Here is an 18,285-nt window from a genome sequence, read left to right as displayed (position 1 = left end):
GGTGCTGTACCGGCCTTGCACCGCTTGATCACAGAATGGTGGCCGGTTGTTGGGCGGTGGCTGGCCGGTTGTTCCGCCCGGGCGGTGGTTGGGCGGTTGTACTGGTCCTTCCAGGCTGGGTGGAATGCCTCCTTGATCTTGATGTCCATCTTGCACCACTCCTTCTCCTTGGCTTCTTACATGGTACCTGAGCAGACAAAGTGTCTCCGTTTGAGGTAGTAGCCATGTCTCAAATGGGTCAAAGGGAAGTTCAACAAGGAGAGAGTTAACCTCGGATTGGATGGCATGTGCTCGGGCTCTTGTCATGGGTCCTCTTGGAGCTTGTGTGGTCGAAGTAGAGTCCATGGGGATGATGGAAGGATGCTCCGCATCAAGTCCCTTCTTGGAAATTGATGTCAAAGGGGGGGGGGAGAGCACATCAAAGCTTATCACATAAGAGAGAATGCACTCCTAAAGTTTCTCCTGATGCTTATTCTTAATAGGAAAGTTGTATCATGTCTTCAAGAGGGGAAAAGACATGATAGCATGATAGTATATGGTGTGGTTTTATCTTGCTCTGGTTATTTTCTTGTCTGCTTTGATTTTCTACTGCCCTATCTTCTCCCATTATCCCATGTCAGATTTAGGGCGAGAAAGACATCTAAGGGAAGAAAATATTTGGATTTCATTGCATTCTTTAGTCTTGGGGACATGTCAATAACCAAATAGAGTACCTAGTGCTCACCCTCTACATGTCATCCCAATCTTGGTATTCTTGTGTTCTCCTGTTCTTGCTCTGTCTAGTAGATGTTGTTGTGTTATCTAATCTTGTTTACCCAGGTACATCTCTTCCAAAGCTAGCTCAAGACCATAAGGTAAGTATATGCATCACACTCATGTGCATGAAGATCTCTTGTTGTGGTATATATTGTTTGTGAGAGAGACTCATGAACATGAAGGTATATTTCTAGTATCTACATCTTTTGCTCTAATGCATATAGCCAAGACACATGTAACTCATTGCTTGCTCTGTCATGCTTATGCATTCTCATACTCTTATGATCTATCTCCACACGATTGCATACATGTAGGGGGAGTTAATGTATGTTGCATGTCTTTCCAAAGCTTTACCTTTTACTTCCTTATATCTTTATCTAAAGCTTTGATGTATGTTGTCATCAATTACCAAAAAGGGGGAGATTGAAAGCACAAGTGCTCCCTGGGTGATTTTGGTAATTAATGTCAACGTATCTCTTGTTGGACTAATACTTCTACCTAGTATATCTCAGATAAGTTCAACATTGGAGTGGCATGGACATGGACAAGAGGATGTGGAACCCCTTCAAGATGCTAAGGACAAACATTGGCAAAAGCTCAAGACTCTACATTTTTTATTTAAGTGATCCAAGATCACATTGAGTCCATAGGAAAGCCAATACTATTAAAAGGGGATGAGGTGTTGGTTAATGGCTTGCTTGCTCAAATTACTTAGTGATATGCTCCAAAACCCTCAGCCACTTCCTCACATTCACTTATGTCCTAAACCTGAAAGTCAAATTCGGCCCCACTAATTTGATCTATCTAGCGCCACCGAGTTTCATTTGTTTCAGCCACTGCCAAACCCTAGTCACTTCGGTCTTACCAATGGGATCTCGGTCTCACCGAGATGGGCTTGCAAATTCTCTGTGACCTATTGTAACATTTTTGGTCTAACCGAGTTTGTTCAGTTGGTCCCATAGAGTTTGCTTGACCAATCCTATGTTTGATTATTACCAAAATCGGTCACACTGAGTTTGAGTAATCGGTCAAACCGAGTTGAGGTGTTACCCTAACCCCTGCACATCGGTCCCACCGATTTGACCTTGTCGGTCCCACTAAAAAGTCTAACGTTCATATTTTGACTCGAATCGGTCTGACCGAGTTTTACAATTTGGTCTCACCGAGTTTGGGAATCTGTGTGTAACGACTAGATTTTGTGTGGAGGCTATATATACCCCTCCACCCATTCTTCATTCGTGAGGTGAGCCATCAGAATGTGCCTACACTTCCAACATTCATTTTTCTGAGAGAGAACCACCTACTCATATGTTGAGACCAAGATATTCCAATACAACCACAAGAATCTTGATCTCTAGTCTTCCCCAAGTTGCTTTCCACTCAAATCATCTTTCCACCATAGCCAAATCTATGAGAGAGAGTTGAGTGTTGGGGAGACTATCATTTGAAGCACAGGAGCAAGGAGTTCATCATCAACACACCATATATTACCTTTTGGAGAGTGGTGTCTCCTAGATTGGTTAGGTGTCACTTGGGAGCCTATGTCAAGATTGTGGAGTTGAACCAAGGAGTTTGTAAGGGCAAGGAGATCGCCTACTTCGTGAAGATCTACCTAGTGAGGCAAGTCCTTCGTGGGCGATGGCCATGGTGGGATAGAGAAGGTTGCTTCTTCGTGGACCCTTCGTGGGTGGAGCCCTCCGTGGACTCGTGCAACCATTACCCTTCATGGGTTGAAGTCTCCACCAACGTGGATGTACGATAGCACCACCTATCGGAACCACGCCAAAAATCTCTGTGTCTCCAAGTGCATTTGCACACTCCAATCCCATCCCTTTACCTTCTTGCAAGTTGCATGCTTTACTTTCCGCTGCTCATATACTCTTTGCATGCTTGCTTGAATTGTATGGTGTATGCTTGAAATTGTGCTAATTGTCAACCTCAACTTGAAAAACTTAAAAACTGCCACCTTTATTTGTTGAGGGTCTAATCACCCCCCTCTAGACACATCTTCTCGATCCTTTCAAATTGTATCAGAGCTTTGGTCTCTTGCTTTGGTTTAATCACCATTGGAGGAAGATGGATGAGTCTACGTTGGGGAGTCTTAGACGTAGAGTGCCTATGCTTGATGGAGAGTTCTTTAGTGAGTGGAAAAATGAGATGCTTGGAATTTTTCATGAATATCACTTGAACAAGTACATTACTACTCCTTGTGAACCCCTTGTTGATCCCTTGCATCCTACCCATGATGAGTCTCTTGACATGATTCACAATCTTAGAACTATCAATCTTATCACTAGAGGTTTGCCTAGAAATTTGATTGGTCACTTGCCAACTCTTGATTGTGCTTATACTATATGGAGATTCCTTGAGGAACGATTTCCGGACTATTCCTTGAAAAACTTAGATGAGATTCTTCATAAGCATGTTGCTTTGAATAAGATGAATCCCAATGATCCTAAGTTTGGAGATTGTTTATTTGAGGTTACCAATCTTATGCGTGCCAAAGGAGATGTTGGAATCATTAGCAATATTATTTTTGAAGCTATTAGAATTCATAGAGATGAACATTGTCAAAATGATATATCTAATGAATCACTCTCTCTAGGAAATGATCATTTGCAAGATAATGTTGAACATGGATACTATGATGAGGATGATGATAATGACTTTGATCTTGACGAGTCTATGAGACACTTTGGTCTTATGGCTAACCTTAGCGGCTACATGGCTGGAGGAAAGGAATGGGTCCTTGATAGTGGATGTACCGATCACATGACCAGTGACAATGATATGTTTCATGAGCTTGCTGAAAACGACGGCCCTCAAAAGTATGTCACTTTTGGTGATAAGTCAAAGGGTAAGGTGGTTTGCCTCGGTAAGGTAGCAATCTCACATGACAGCTCCATACAAAATGTTATGCTCGTTGAATCTCTTGGCTATAATCTACTTTCTGTATCTAGACTAGCTGATTTTGGATTCAGTGTCCTATTAACTAAAATAGATTGGCAAGTGTTTCGAAGAGATAATCATAAAATGGTGTCTACCGGCATACGTAGAGGTGATCTATACATTGTTGATTTCACTAAAAAGGCTCAACCTAGAACTTGCTTAATTGCCGAATCTTCCAAAAGGCTGGTTGTGGCATAGACGGTTAGGTCATTTGGGCATGCGAAACCTTGACAAGCTTATTAAAGGTGATCATATCCTTGGTGTTAAAGATGTCATATTTGACAAGGATAGACTTTGCAGCGCTTGACAACCAGGAAAACAGGTTGGAGGAAGCCACCACATGAAGAACATCATGACCATGAGGAGACCGCTCGAGCTACTTCATATGGATCTTTTTGGTCCCAACGCCTACAAGATTCTCGGTGGTAACTCATTTGGACTAGTCATCGTTGATGTTTTTTCAAGATTTACGTGGGTGTTCTTTCTTGATGATAAATCGCAGGTCCAAAAGATCTTCAAAAGCTTCGCTAGGAAGGCCCAAAATCAATTTGAAGTGAAGATCAAGAAGGTTCGTAGCGACAACGGAACGGAGTTCAAGAACGCCAATGTGGACACCTTTCTTGACAAAGAAGGGATCACACGAGTTCTCGGCTACGTACACACGTCAACAAAATGGAATTGTTGAGAGGAAGAACCGGACGCTCATCGAAATGGCGAGAATGATGCTTGATGAGTACAAGACGCCAAATCACTTTTGGGCAGAAGCGGTTGAGATAGCTTGTCATGCAACGAATCATCTATATCTTCACAAGCTACTCGGGAAGACGGCATACGAGCTTCTCACCGGTAACAAACCCCAAGTTGGATACTTTTGATTATTTGGCTCAAAGTGTTACATTCTTGATAAGCATCATCATTTGAAATTTGTTCCTAAGTCTCATGAAGGTTTCCTACTTGGTTATGGCTCAAACTCTCACACTTACCGTGTCTACAACAATTTCACCCGAAAGGTTGAAGAGACGGTAGATGTGAAGTTTGATGAATCTAACGGCTCGCAAGTAGAGCAATTGCCAATTGATGTAGGTGACGAAGATCCTTCGGAAGCAATCCAAGACTTGTCTATTGGCAAGAGTCGTCCAACGAAGGTGAAGGATAGTACCTCGTCCATCCAAGTGGAAGCCTCAACTTCACGCCAAGGTGAACCAGAAGTTGACTTGGAGGCATCCACGAGTGGGACACATCAAGACGATGAGAACGAGGATGTACAACAAGATGAACCTCGACGACCTCCCTCTCCACCTCCACGGGAGAACAAAAACGCCAACAACAACGAAGAAAGACAAGAGGAAGAACAAGATAATGAAGAGGATGTTCCACCCCGACCCAAACAAAAGCTCCCACGAGTTCAAGCAAGAGTTTCAAGAGATCATCCCGTCGAACAAATCATTGATGACATTCAAACCGGGAGAATTACTCGCTCAAAATCTCGTTTAGCTAACTTTTGCAAACATTACTCATTCATTTCTAGCATTGAACCTATGAAGGTTTAAGAAGCATTAGAAGATCTGGATTGGATAAATGCCATGCATGAAGAGCTACACAACTTTGAGAGAAACCAAGTGTGGACGTTGGTTGAAAATCCTGATGAGAAGCACAATGTCATTGGAACCAAATGGGTGTTTCGGAACAAGCAAGATGAAGATGGACAAGTTGTACGCAACAAGGCTCGTCTTGTTGCTCAAGGATACACTCAAGTCGAAGGTATGGACTACGATGAGACTTATGCCCCCGTTGCTAGACTTGAGTCCATTCGCATATTACTTGTCTATGCCAATCATCATGACATTACCTTATATCAAATGGACATCAAAAGTGCTTTTCTTAATGGTGAAATTGAGGAGGAAGTTTATGTTAAACAACCTCCCGGCTTTGTTATTCCTAAGAAACCCAACCATGTTTACAAATTCCACAAAGCTCTTTATGGTCTTAAGCAAGCTCCTAGAGCTTGGTATAAATGCTTGACTAAGTTTCTTCTTGAAAAAGGGTTTGAAATTGGTAAAATTGATTCTACACTCTTTACTAAAAGGGTTAATGGAGAATTATTTGTGTGCCAAATTTATGTTGATGATATCATATTTGGATCAACTAATCCTCATTTTAGTGAGAAGTTTGGGAAGGTTATGTCGGAGAAGTTTGAGATGTCTATTATGAGTGAACTCAAGTTCTTTCTTGGTTTGCAAATCAAGCAAACTAAGGAGGGAACCTTTATCTCTCAAACAAAGTATACCAGGGACTTATTCAAGAAGTTCAACATGCAAGAATGCAAAGGTATGAATAGCCCCATGCCTACTAGTGGACATCTTGACTTGACAAAGGATGGCGAACCGGTTGACCAAAAGGTTTATTGCTCTATGATTGGTTCATTGTTATACCTATGTGCCTCCAGTCTCGATATCATGCTAAGTGTGTGCATGTGTGCACGATATCAAGCGGCCCCCGAAGAGTGTCATCTTAAGGCTGTGAAAAGGATAGTGAGATACTTGATGCATACACCCAATTTTGGCATTTGATATCCTAAGAGGTCTTCTTTTAATCTTGTTGGCTACTCTGATTCGGACTATGCCGGTGACAAGGTTGATAGAAAGTCCACTTCGGGTACTTGTCAATTTCTTGGTAGAACTTTTGTGTCTTGGTCCTCCAAGAAACAACACTCGGTATCCTTATCCACCGCCAAAGGAGAATACATTGCCGCTGGTTCATGTTGTGCTCAATTACTTTGGATGGCCCAAACTCTTAAAGATTATGGGATATATGTGAAACATGTTCCATTGCTTTGCGACAATGAGAGTGCTATTAAGATTGCTCATAATCCCGTGCAACATTCTGAACTAAGCATATTGAGTTCGTCGTCATTTCATTCGAGATCATGTTGCTAAGGGAGATATCAAACTTAAGCATGTTCGTACCGATAAGCAATTGGTGGATATATTCACCAAACCACTTGATGAGAAAGTGTTTTGCAGGTTGAGAGGTGAATTGAACATCATTGATGCCTCAAATTTGGAGTAGAAACTCCATGTGGATGCATGCAAGGCATGAGCCTTACTATGACTAATCCTTGACTTTTCTCGCATGATGATGATCATATGTCTTGGATATTCTTGTACTCTTGCATGACCCTTGTAGGTACTTGGACGAACCCAACTCTATGAGATTGCAACTCAATCACACTCTAAGCAATCTCTACATCTCCAAGTCTCTACAATATGGTAGTTGAAGACAAGGAAGCACGAATCCATACAATATATCCTTTGACAAATTCCTCATATCAAATTTCAATTGATATCAAATTTCATGATTGTCACTTGGATACACAAGTTCTCTTCCTTGCAAGACTAACCCATGTAGGAAGATGAACTTCAACTACAAGTGGTGCTCCCAACTCTTGATGATCTACATCAACTTGAGCACCCTACACAAGTTCAACTACATGACCAAGCTCAACACCACCACCCAAGGTATGTCATTCCATCCTAGAGAAGCTTTACCCCAAGACATGGGTCAAGGCAACTCAACAAGATGTGAAGATATCAAAATGCTTAAACAAAAAATGGCAACCCCATTTTGAGCTTAAACGATGAGTATGACCTATGATCAAGTGTCCTCACTTGACTCCTAAGTCAATATACTCTAACATAGGTGACTTTATCGACGACCAATTCTAGATGAAGTTCTCTATCGTTGTCGGTGTACAAAAGTATGGGTATTTCTGTACCCCTTACTAGTGCATGGGTAGTCGTAGCCACACCTACGACAGGGCTTGGCAAGGCAGAGGGAAGCGAAGTACGAAGACTACCAAGACAGATGCCCGAAGCGCAAGGAGTAGAGGGCGAGTTGGACCACCCCCGGCAAGGGCCTTGCCAGGGCATCCTACACAGCACCAGTAAGTCCATCTCCCTTGGGGCTGAGAGCTCTGACACCATCGACAACGTTAAGACAAGGATCTGGAGAGCGCATGCTCGATAGCATGCAGATCCTCATGAAGATTGACATTCCATAGATCCACATGGGACCAGAAGATGAAGACCCCCGGCAAGACCCTTGCCGGAGATGACTCCAAGGCCCTCGACAAGTCTTGCCAGGGACGATCGCTGGGCCGCGGCCATACCCGCGCCCGGCAAGGTTTCGCCACCTCACCACCACTCCAGTACGATGATGTCGGTGTGCCAACTAAGCAGACACCTGCGTGGCGGCATGCAGATCTTCGTGGAAGCTTACCATTAAGCCAACACAACAGCTAGTTGGCTAGCATGGCACTGCATGCCTCGTCGATCCAGACACGTGTCGAAGCGAGGAGGAGCGGCAAAAGACGGGATGGCTTCTGTTGCCATCCCCAATAAAGCAAGGGGACGCGTAGGCGACACATTAAATGTGTTTGTCCTATGTTGCCGAGCGATAAGCTCGTGCACTGTAGTGTGCCACCTCCTGTGTGCCACTGTGGCAACCCCTTTTTGTATAAAAGGAGGCCCAAGGCACACAGAGAGAGGATTCAGACTTTTGGACAAAGCACACACCGTAGCTAGTTCAAAAGCTCAAGAACACTCATATAACCAAACAAGCAGGGGTATTACGCATCCTTGCGGCCCGAACCTGGATAAAAATCCCCTGTGTGCTAACGGCTTGACCTGCTCTTCGTGCAGCAAATCCTCCGCCGAACGTAGAAGGGATCCTTGTGACCCCATAGGTGTTTGGTTTCCTCAACATCTTTGGCGCACGAGGTAGGGGGAATTAGTTGTGAGAATCTGGTCCGTTAGTTAGCACAGTAGTTTCTTCGTTGCCATGGTTCCGAAGAATAAGACGATCGCAACATCGGCCTGTCTAGGGCCACTCCGCCCGCGCCTGCGCGGATAGGCGACGTAGCGGATGCCAATGGTGGAGGGGACAAAGATCGTCCACATCATCCAAATACAAGAAGCCAGGCAAGTGGCATCCTCCGCAACGATGACGGCGGTCGGCGCGCCACCGCACCCAAGGATGGAGCTGCGCTGCCTGTGGGTGGCGCAGGGACCTCCAAGGGCAGGAAGACGACCCCACTAGTGCACGCGCTGCAGTCCTCTCAGCTCGTGCACGACGAACATCGTCGTGATGTTGAAGACCCCGGGTGTCACCACGGCAAATGCCCTCAGCGTCACTCTCAAGACACGTAGGGTCGACATGCATGCCATGGTGCTGGCGACAAAGGCACGTAGCCGCGGAATCATGATGGGACTCCTTCTAACATATTTAGAAGTCCGAGTTCCTCCCATTCCTCACGCTTGCCGCTGCCACCCACGCGAGTAGAAGCGTTGACACGAGTGCAACTACTCCTCGACTTTCCTCCTACTCCGGAGAAGCAAGAAGAGTAGAGGGCTGCCATCCAAAGCCTCATCAGCCATGCCAATAGGGATGGCCACCGGGAAGCAAGTCCCTCGCGGCGCTGGGACACCGAGCCGGCGCGCGTCAACACTTGAAGGGTTGGAGGCGCTGCAACCATGGTGCACTCCCCTCCACCGCGGCCAGCCCATCGGGTTGACGCCCGTGATAACGTGTCCACGGCATCGTCAGACCCACGGACGCGTCGTGACCAATGTCAAGTTCTCCGCGAGCGGCTCAAGGAAGACGCCCGAACCACCATTGAACGACGCCGGGACGCACGCCATCAGTCTGATAGGCATGCTGGGCCTGCTGTGTACAAGCCTGCGCCGGGGGATGCTGGCGACTTGCCCTATGCAATAACTTGTCCAGTGTTCACCCCTGAGCTACGACAGTTCCAATGGCCCAACACCCGCGTGTTCAAACCAGAGGTCCCAGAGAATTATGACGGCAAGACTCATCTGTCTGAATTCCTGAGCGTTTACACCATTGCAATGCAAGCTGCTGGAGCACGAGATGACAAGGTACTCGCTAACTATTTCCCGTTGGCACTTAAGCCCAACATCAGGTCATGGTTGATGCATTTGTCGATAGACTCCATAGCCTCTTGGTCCGATCTGTGCCACGAGTTTGTTGGTGCCTTCACGGGCGGCCACGTAGCTCCTAGGCAGGCAAGTGATTTGCATGTGATACCCCAGAGGGATGACGAATCCTTGCGTAAGTATATACAGAGATTCAGCCATGTGCAATACAACATCCCCGATGTTCATCCCGCCGGTGTCATCAGTGCATTCCATCAAAACGTGCGCAATTGCAAGATGCATGAAGAGCCGGCCATGAACAAGGTTGCGGATGTTGCCGAACCATACATTCTGTCCGACTGATGTGCCCGAGCTGAGGAAGGAAGAAAGTACCTCGGCGAAGATGCCAACGCGGGAAGTGAGTCTGAAGATGAAGACATCGTCGCCCCAACAAAGAAGGGCCGGTGACATAACAGGAAGCGCAAGGGCAAGACCGTGCTTGCCATCAAGGAATACGGCGACCCCGACACCGCCAAGAAGGCCAAGGTTGATGACCCCGGCAAGGAGATTGCCGGGGTGCAACGCCTGCCAGGCCTTGGCGGCTGCCGGCAAGTTAGAGGGCTCCAACAAGCAGTACTGCAAGATCCAACGTACCAAGGGCCATGATCTCCAGAATTACCACCAAGTGGAGCTGCTGATGGAGAAGCAAAGGGCTGAGTACGAGAGACGAGACAAGGAGAAGGGCCAAGGTGGCGCTGAAGGATCCGTTAAGAAGTGTGGCGGCCAAGGAGGACGCGGCAACAAGGAGAAGCAACAAGAGAGGCCTGCCCGCCTCCACGACAAGAAAGAGGAGGATGGCAATGATGATGATGATGATGACGAATCCACCAAGCATGAGTTTCAGAAGGCGATAGAAGTCATGTGTGTTGATGGAGGTGCTTAGTTGCATTCTTCCCACCACCAACTTAAATAGTGGGCGCGTGAGATTAATGCAACGGAACTAATGGTCGATGTCCAGAAGCCGCTGAGGTGGTCCCACACGCCTATCATTTTTGACGCCGAGGATCACCCTGATCGCATAACTGCGGCGGGTGTTTGCCATTGTTGGTATCCCCAACAATACACAACCTCAAGGTGAAGAAGATGTTAGTTGACGGTGGGGCCGGACTTAACTTGATCTTGCCCAATGTGATCAAGATGTTGCAGATCCCCAATGAAGATCTTGAGGAGACGGGCATGTTCCAAGGGATCCATCCGGGGAGGAGTTAGCCCAATGGAAAGGTCACGCTACCAGTTACGTTTGGTGGCAACCTGAACTATAGGACAGAGAGGATCATTTTTGATGTTTCTGAGATCCTGTTGCCATACAATGGGATCCTTGGCCGCCCAGCGCTGGCCAAGTTCATCACTACAAAAAAAAGACACATCCGTGACATTTTGGGCCGAACGATTTTTTTCTATCATACTTATGACACTTCTATGACGATAATTGTGACAAAACACGGTATCATCATAGATGTGGTGGGCTCCTACTTCTATGACAAAAAATCATGACAGAAAATGGGCTTTTCATCCTGGGCGGGCCGGAGACGCAGCTGCATGACATTCTTTGGGCCGTCCATGACGGAAAAAACCGTGGTAGAAGCGAGGGCGAGGAAAATTTCAGCGAGTTCCCGGTTACGATGGGAGGTCGAGGGCCGAGTGATGCACGTTTCTCTCGTACACGTACGTGCATGTGTGCGAGGCGTTGGCTCTAACTGAACCCGAGCGATTGCACTGCAGGCTACGTGTTACTGAATCCGAGCGATCGATCGATGGCTGTTAACTGAACCCGATCGAGCGATTCCTTCGCTACTGCTGCTAATTGAAGTCGATCGATGCTGCCTCTGGATGAACAGTGAGCATTGCGGGGGGGGGGGGGGGTAGATGAACAGTGAGCAGTGGGGGTGGATGAACAGGACCCCGTGGCGTTGTCTCTGGATGAACAGTAGCCCGGTCGATAGAGCCGGTTGGGGGTGGATGAACAGGACCCCGTGGAGTTGCCTCTGGTTGAACAGGAGCCCGTGGAGAGGGGTGGTTGAACAGTAGCTGGTGGAGTAGCACGGTGGAGGCTGGATGAACAGGAGCCCGTGGAGGCTGGAGGAGGTCGACGGTGGATGAACAGTAGCCCGTGAGGATGGAGGAGGTCGACGGTGGAGATGAACAGTATCCCATGAAGTCTCATTTTGCGGTACACCACACCCCTCCCGATGAACAGGACCCCTGTTTCGACCATAGCGCTCCAACACAAGTCCGTTTCGTCTGTTTTGCGGTACGCCACACCCCTCCCGATCAACAGGACCCCCATTTTGACCGTAGGATGTCCATTTCCTCTGTTTTGCGGTATGCCAGACCCCTCCCGATGAACAGGATCCCATTTCGAACGTGGCCGGTCGAACACAAGGCCGTTTCCTCCGTTCTGCGGTACGCCAGGCCTCGTTTCCATCGCCTGTTCTGTCCAAGCCGGTTGGCTCCCACGTGTTTCGTTGCCTCCCGATGAACACGACGCATTCCGTTGCCTCCCGATGAACACGACGCATTCTGTTGCCTCCCCATGAAAACGACGACGACGCAGTTTCTCTGTTCCGACCCAGCCATGAACACGAGCCCTGGCCATACGTATGCGCGAGTAGGCATTCGAGACCCCGCCCGTATGTACGTACGTGGCCGTATTTTCTTTCTTGCACCCTGGCCGTTGTACGTACATGTACATGCTACGTGCGCGCCTCAACAACGACACATGCGCGCCTCTACTAAGACACATGCACGCCTCTACATCGACCGGTATGTACATACACATTCACGACCAGAATGACAACACTACATACGCTTTGACCAGGTGGGTCCCGACTGCCAGGCACTTCCTTGCGTGTGAAGATGTAACTGGTGGGTCCCAGCAGTTAGGGGGGCGAATCGTTTTTTTGCCCAGACGCACTTCCTTGCATGCAAAGATGTAGCTGGTGGGTCCCAGCAGTGAGGGGGGAAACGGTTTTTTCGCGAAATACGGTGGCCCGTTCGGTGGGTCCCTGTTGTCAGGTGGAGGAATAATTATTTTGCGCGTAATAAGGAGGCACTTCCTTGCGGTCGCTGTGGACCCAGCTGTCAGTCTCTCCACGTATAGTACTCTTCCGATGGAAGTCGTTCCTTGACCATGTTGACCACGCCACGCCGAGAGCACCAGGGCGGTGGATGACGGCGAGGCCTAGGAAGGGGACGACACGGAGCCGGGAAAGACGCGAAAGTGGAAGCCTGTGTGGAGAGGAGTACAAGGATTCACTGGTTCGGCTGCGGTGTGAGGCTGCCATCGCCACAGAATAACAGGGGGTGTGGGTGAGTAGAGGGATGGCCTGGCCAGCGGTGGGAGTAGTAGGGGGCGGTGAGGCCTCCGCGGCATCACAACCGGCCACGGGAGGCAGGAGCACACGGCACGACCGGCGCTGGTTTGGGCGGCTGGAGCAAGAAGACCAGAGGTTGAAGAAGCACTACGGCCGTTGGATGGATATCGTACGGTCACTGGATCTAGAATCGTTCATATTGACTAAGTTGACAAAGCCCTCCTTTCCCGTCAACGTAGTTGGCCCACAAGTCATCCTCCCACTATGGTGGGTCCGAGCTAGCAGGGGGTATTCATTTTTTGTGTAATAAGGAGGCACTTCCTTGCGTGTGAAGATATAGCTGGTGGGTCCGACCTGTCAGCGAGGGGAACATTTTTTTCATGAAATACAGAGGCCCTTCCGGTGGGTCCCAGCTGTCAGGTGGAGGAATCATTATTTTGCGCGTAATAAGGAGGCATTTCATTGTGTGCGGCCGTGGACCCAGCTGTCAGCCTCTCCATGTACAGTCCATGTCCGATGGATGTCGCTCGTTGACCACATTGACCAGGTCGCGCCGAGAGCACCATGGCGGTGGACGACGGCGAGGCCTAGGAAGGGAACGACACGAAGCCGGGGAAGACTCGGCAATGGTTGCCCATGTGGTGGGGAGTACGAGGGTTTACTGGTCTGGCTGCCGTTGCCGGAAAATAACTGGAGGTGTGGGTGAGTAGAGGAATGGCCTGACCAGCAATGAAGTAGGGTGGGGCTGTGCGGCCTGTGCGGCAGCCCAACCGGTGACGGGAGGCGGGAGCAGGCAGTCCCATCGGAGCTGGTTTGGGCGGCTGGAGAAAGAAGATCAGATATTGAAGAAGCAGCATGGCCGTTGGATTAACATCCAACGGTCACTGCTGCTAGAATCATTTGTGGACTAAGTTGACAAAGCCAAAGTACACGTCAACCTAGTAGACCCACAAGTCAGCCTCCAAATCTGTCCCAAACAGCATGCAACCCAAAATTTCTAGCCAGATTCAAATTAATTTTAAATCTAAATATACCTTAATTTAAATTCAATGAAATTTTACCCGCACAAAAACAATGAAATTTAAAATATCAAAATCCGAAAGAAAACAGTATTTTGGAACTAATTGCCCGTTTGCTGTATTTTTTCATTTTACAGCCCATTTATTATTACTTATAGCCCATTTCTTATTACTTATAGCCCATTTTCTAGGCAAAATGCATCCCTCCTCGTCTTAAAAGATTTCCGGCCCAGCAGGGCGTAGAAAAGCAAGTAGGCCGACGTTGGTTATTCTGCAAAAAACAAAATAGCTGGCTAGCCATTTTCAGAAAGGAAAAAAAAACAAATTGGGCTGGTCATGTGCTAAACATATGAAATAACAGCCTGGGCTAGATGGGCCACGGGTCCCGCACAACCCAGTTGATACCCTTCTCCGTCCCGAAAAAACAAAATTACTGCACGTGCTGCAGGGTCCCTACTGTCATCCTCACCATGTATAGTCATCTCCTTATTCCTCTCGGTTGTTGACCATGTTGACAACACCGGAAGGCGGCGCTGCGGTGAGCGAACCAAGGCGGAGGACGATGGTGAGGCCTCGAATGGGAACGAACAGGAGCCGGGGAAGATGCGCAGAGTTTTAGGGTGCGATGTGGCCACGATGCATGCGCGATAGCAGAACCAATTGTGGGAGGCGGGAGCAGGCAGTCCCGCCAGCGCTGGTTTTGCTTTGGCGGCTCGAGGAAGAAGAGACTAAAGAAACGCGACAGACGTTGAATGTCAATCCAACGGTCAAGGTTGGCACAATCATTTGTTGACTAAGACGACACCAAGTAGCATACTTTTTTATATATAGGAAGAAAAGAAAAACTGGGCTTGTTGGCCTGATAACATTCCCGAAACTGGGACCGTTCAATCTTGTGTCGCAACTAAAACTGCAAGGACAATGCGTTCGTCTGCCGTCCTCCTCCCAGGGAACGTTCGCCACATAAGTGACTAGCACCCTTGGTTTTCAACCGAGAGGTCTTGGGTTCGAGTCTCATGAACTCTCAATTTTTTCCTCCTTCCTTCCTCGCAAAAAAGGGAAAGAAAATCAAAGACTTGGGAAGGCGTACATAATAGGCTAGTGTACCAGTAAAGAGACGTTGCCGAGTTTTAGAAAAAAGAGAGACGTGCCCCTGTAGCTGGTTCGAATTCAAACCTAGACTATGGCTATATATGGTGCTATGCTACTCTGCAAGTAATGAAACTGACATATCCAACGTTCGCTTCTCCTCTTCTCTACTTACCCTGCCTAGCATCAGAAGCTCTGGCCGCAGCAACCATGTCCACTGGCTGCTCGTCCACCCGCTCTTCAGCAGGAAACAACCAGATATGCGCCAAGTCGCCACCCGTACCATCGCCTGTGGTTCTCATCACACCCCCGACGGCACGCGCACCGTAGCCGATTGCTCATCGCAACCCGCTGCCGTTGGTGTGGTGCCACTGCTGCAAATCACGCAGAGTCATCCGTCGCGTCTCAACCAAAATCCTCAACCTTGGCCGAGTCTTCTACAAATGCCCGAATCATGGGGTAATAATATGTTTAAGTGTTGTTCTGCTGCTTTTAGTTGCTGATTTTCAATAGTTTGGTTGATGATCTGCCAATTTTATTCGTGCAGAAAAAGGAAGATTCGTGTGATTTGTATTTCTGGGAAGTTGCTGATGTGGGTGAATGCAACTATGCTGATTATTTGGTTAGCCGAGGAATCCCAATACCAGCAGGTTGGGGTTTGGAACAAGTAACTGAAGGAACGACAGAAGAGGAAGATGCAGAGCAGAAGGTTAAAGATGCAGTTCCTCTGATCATGGCCTAGCAACAGCTGCTGAATGGCTTTGACAACAATGAGGAGATGAAAGAGCTTGTGAAGATAATGGGAAAATCGATGTGCTCTGTAGGATGATTGTCTCTTTATTTGCAGTGTATGTAGCACTCGTGATGTATTCAGTGGCTATGACATGAGCACTTTGCTAAAACTAGTAATGAATGAAACCTGTGTAACAGGCTGGACGTAGTGTTGTGAACATCTAATGATTTCTATTAACGGAAATCAGGGGGTATCCCATTTTTCTCATAAATAAATAAATAGTAGAGGCCCTGTCGGGTCAGCTTTGTTCTCATTCGAAGACGTCGAGCAAATTGCAGTCCAACAACAAACTATGTCATCAAATTCAAGTTTCACAGCCAAATATGAGTACAACTAAACAACAATGTCATCATGTTTTAGTTGTCATACAATCACCAAACACAAATCGGCATACATAACAAGTGATGTTCTCACAACAAAATACTAAACAACATGTTCATCAGGTTTCAGTTGTCATAGCAAACACAATTTCACATAGTAGATAAAAAACGTCTTCTGATAGGAAAATACGACAAAAGCAATGTAATCATCATCCGCAGCAGTAGCGTCAACTTCTTCGCCATGTGTATCAGTCTGAATCGTAATTCCCCATGGTGTCATCTTCTTCTTCGTCCTCAACGTCCTCGAACATTGGCTTCTTCTTGATCAACTCTTGTATGTCCACAACACGACAAGCAATCTTTTCGCCGGTGTCATTGACGTGATGATTCTCAAAGATATTAGGAACATCTATGTTATCTTGTACATCAGGAGTAGTGTAAGCATCATCTTGTTGTGCAACTTCATTAAACGAATTCCTCTGCTCAAACCTTTGCAATACTCTCCAGTCATCGTTACGTGCAATGTGTCTTCCAAGAAAAATATCTGTGTTGCTTGATTTGCCAAAATAAAAGGCTCGTTGGTCTGGTACGCCGCCTTGATATTGATGGATTTGAAATAATCATCAGCTCTGGGTTTTGCAATCCTGGAAAACAGGTTATACCAACGACAGCACAACAAAACCACACACCAATGATCCTCGAAACTGGAGATATACTGCAACTGAACAATGTGTGTTATGTTAGCATACATTTCAGTTGTCTCTTTGTCATACGTATCCGTGCTCATGATGGCACTGTTTTGTGTCTTCCTGCCTTCGTCTCGTGCAAGGGTGTTGTAGCGCACATCTCCAACAACGCAAGATTCATAATGTCTTACCCAAGTATCAGGGCCCATTACTAGTGAGTAAAGGGCATCATCAACTGCGTGCCCATCTTCCCGCATCTTCTTAACCTATGGTTAGAAAATAGACAAGCTGATCATCTTATGTACTCAATATATTAAAAAAATGGAAGTGCAATTCAAACGCTTACATGGCTCTTGAACCATTTCGCAAATCCGACCATAACCAGTTTGTCAAAGTTTCTTGGATTTTGCGGCAGTAACTCCTTTTTGTAGATGCTGCACAACATAGTGATCACGTCAAACATCTAAATATATAAGAATGTGCTGCAAGTTTAGTAGATTATGATGTATAAGCTGCAGTACTGCACTTACTTGATATAAGGTAGTATCTCAGGGCAGTTATTCAACACATACCAAACCATTTTGTCCAAACCTTTAGGTTTGTCCTCTTGTTGACTCTTCCCCATAACTCGAACAGAATAATCAAAAACATTGAGCACGGGATTGTGTTCACCCACCTCTTTGCTAAGCTGATCAGCTGTTTCAATGTATTTTGAGCAGAATGTCAACGCTTTTGTAGCAATGTAGGCCTCTGCAATGGAACCCTCGGGTCTAGCTCTGTTAATAACATAGCCCTTGAAAGTGCCTAGCCACCTTTCAATAGGGTACATCTAGCCATACTATACTGGACCTCTAAGTAGTGCCTCATCAGGTAGATGAACAGCCAAATGCACCATCACATCAAAGAAGGCTGGAGGATATATCTTCTCAAGGTCGCATAGGATAGTTGGTATCTTGTCTCTAAGACGCTCCAAAGCATCTATCCTGACATTTCTACTGCAGAGTTCCCTGAAGAATTGTCCCAACTCTGCAACTGCTCTGTATAAGTCAGGGCGGCCCAATCCTCTAAGGATAACAGGTAAAACCCTTTGAAGTAGGTCGTGGCAGTCATGAGTTTTCAACCCTTGTACCTTGTTTCCATCTGCACTGACTCTCCTTTCAGGGTTGGAAGCAAATCCATGTGGGAATCTCACACGTGGCAGGACCTTGCAGAATTCTTTTCTTTTTACCTTGTCCAAGACATACACAACTGGTGCCATATCCCGTGGTTTACCTCCATCTTGCACCTGCAAATCCTGTCTGATACCCAGGTGTGTCAAATCAATCCTAGATTTTAAGGTATCTTTTGTCTTGCCTTCATTATTAAG

Source organism: Triticum aestivum, chromosome 3B, assembly GCF_018294505.1.
Source record: "Triticum aestivum cultivar Chinese Spring chromosome 3B, IWGSC CS RefSeq v2.1, whole genome shotgun sequence".
In the NCBI taxonomy this organism is placed as follows: Eukaryota; Viridiplantae; Streptophyta; class Magnoliopsida; order Poales; family Poaceae; genus Triticum; species Triticum aestivum.
This window is presented reverse-complemented; position numbering follows the sequence as displayed.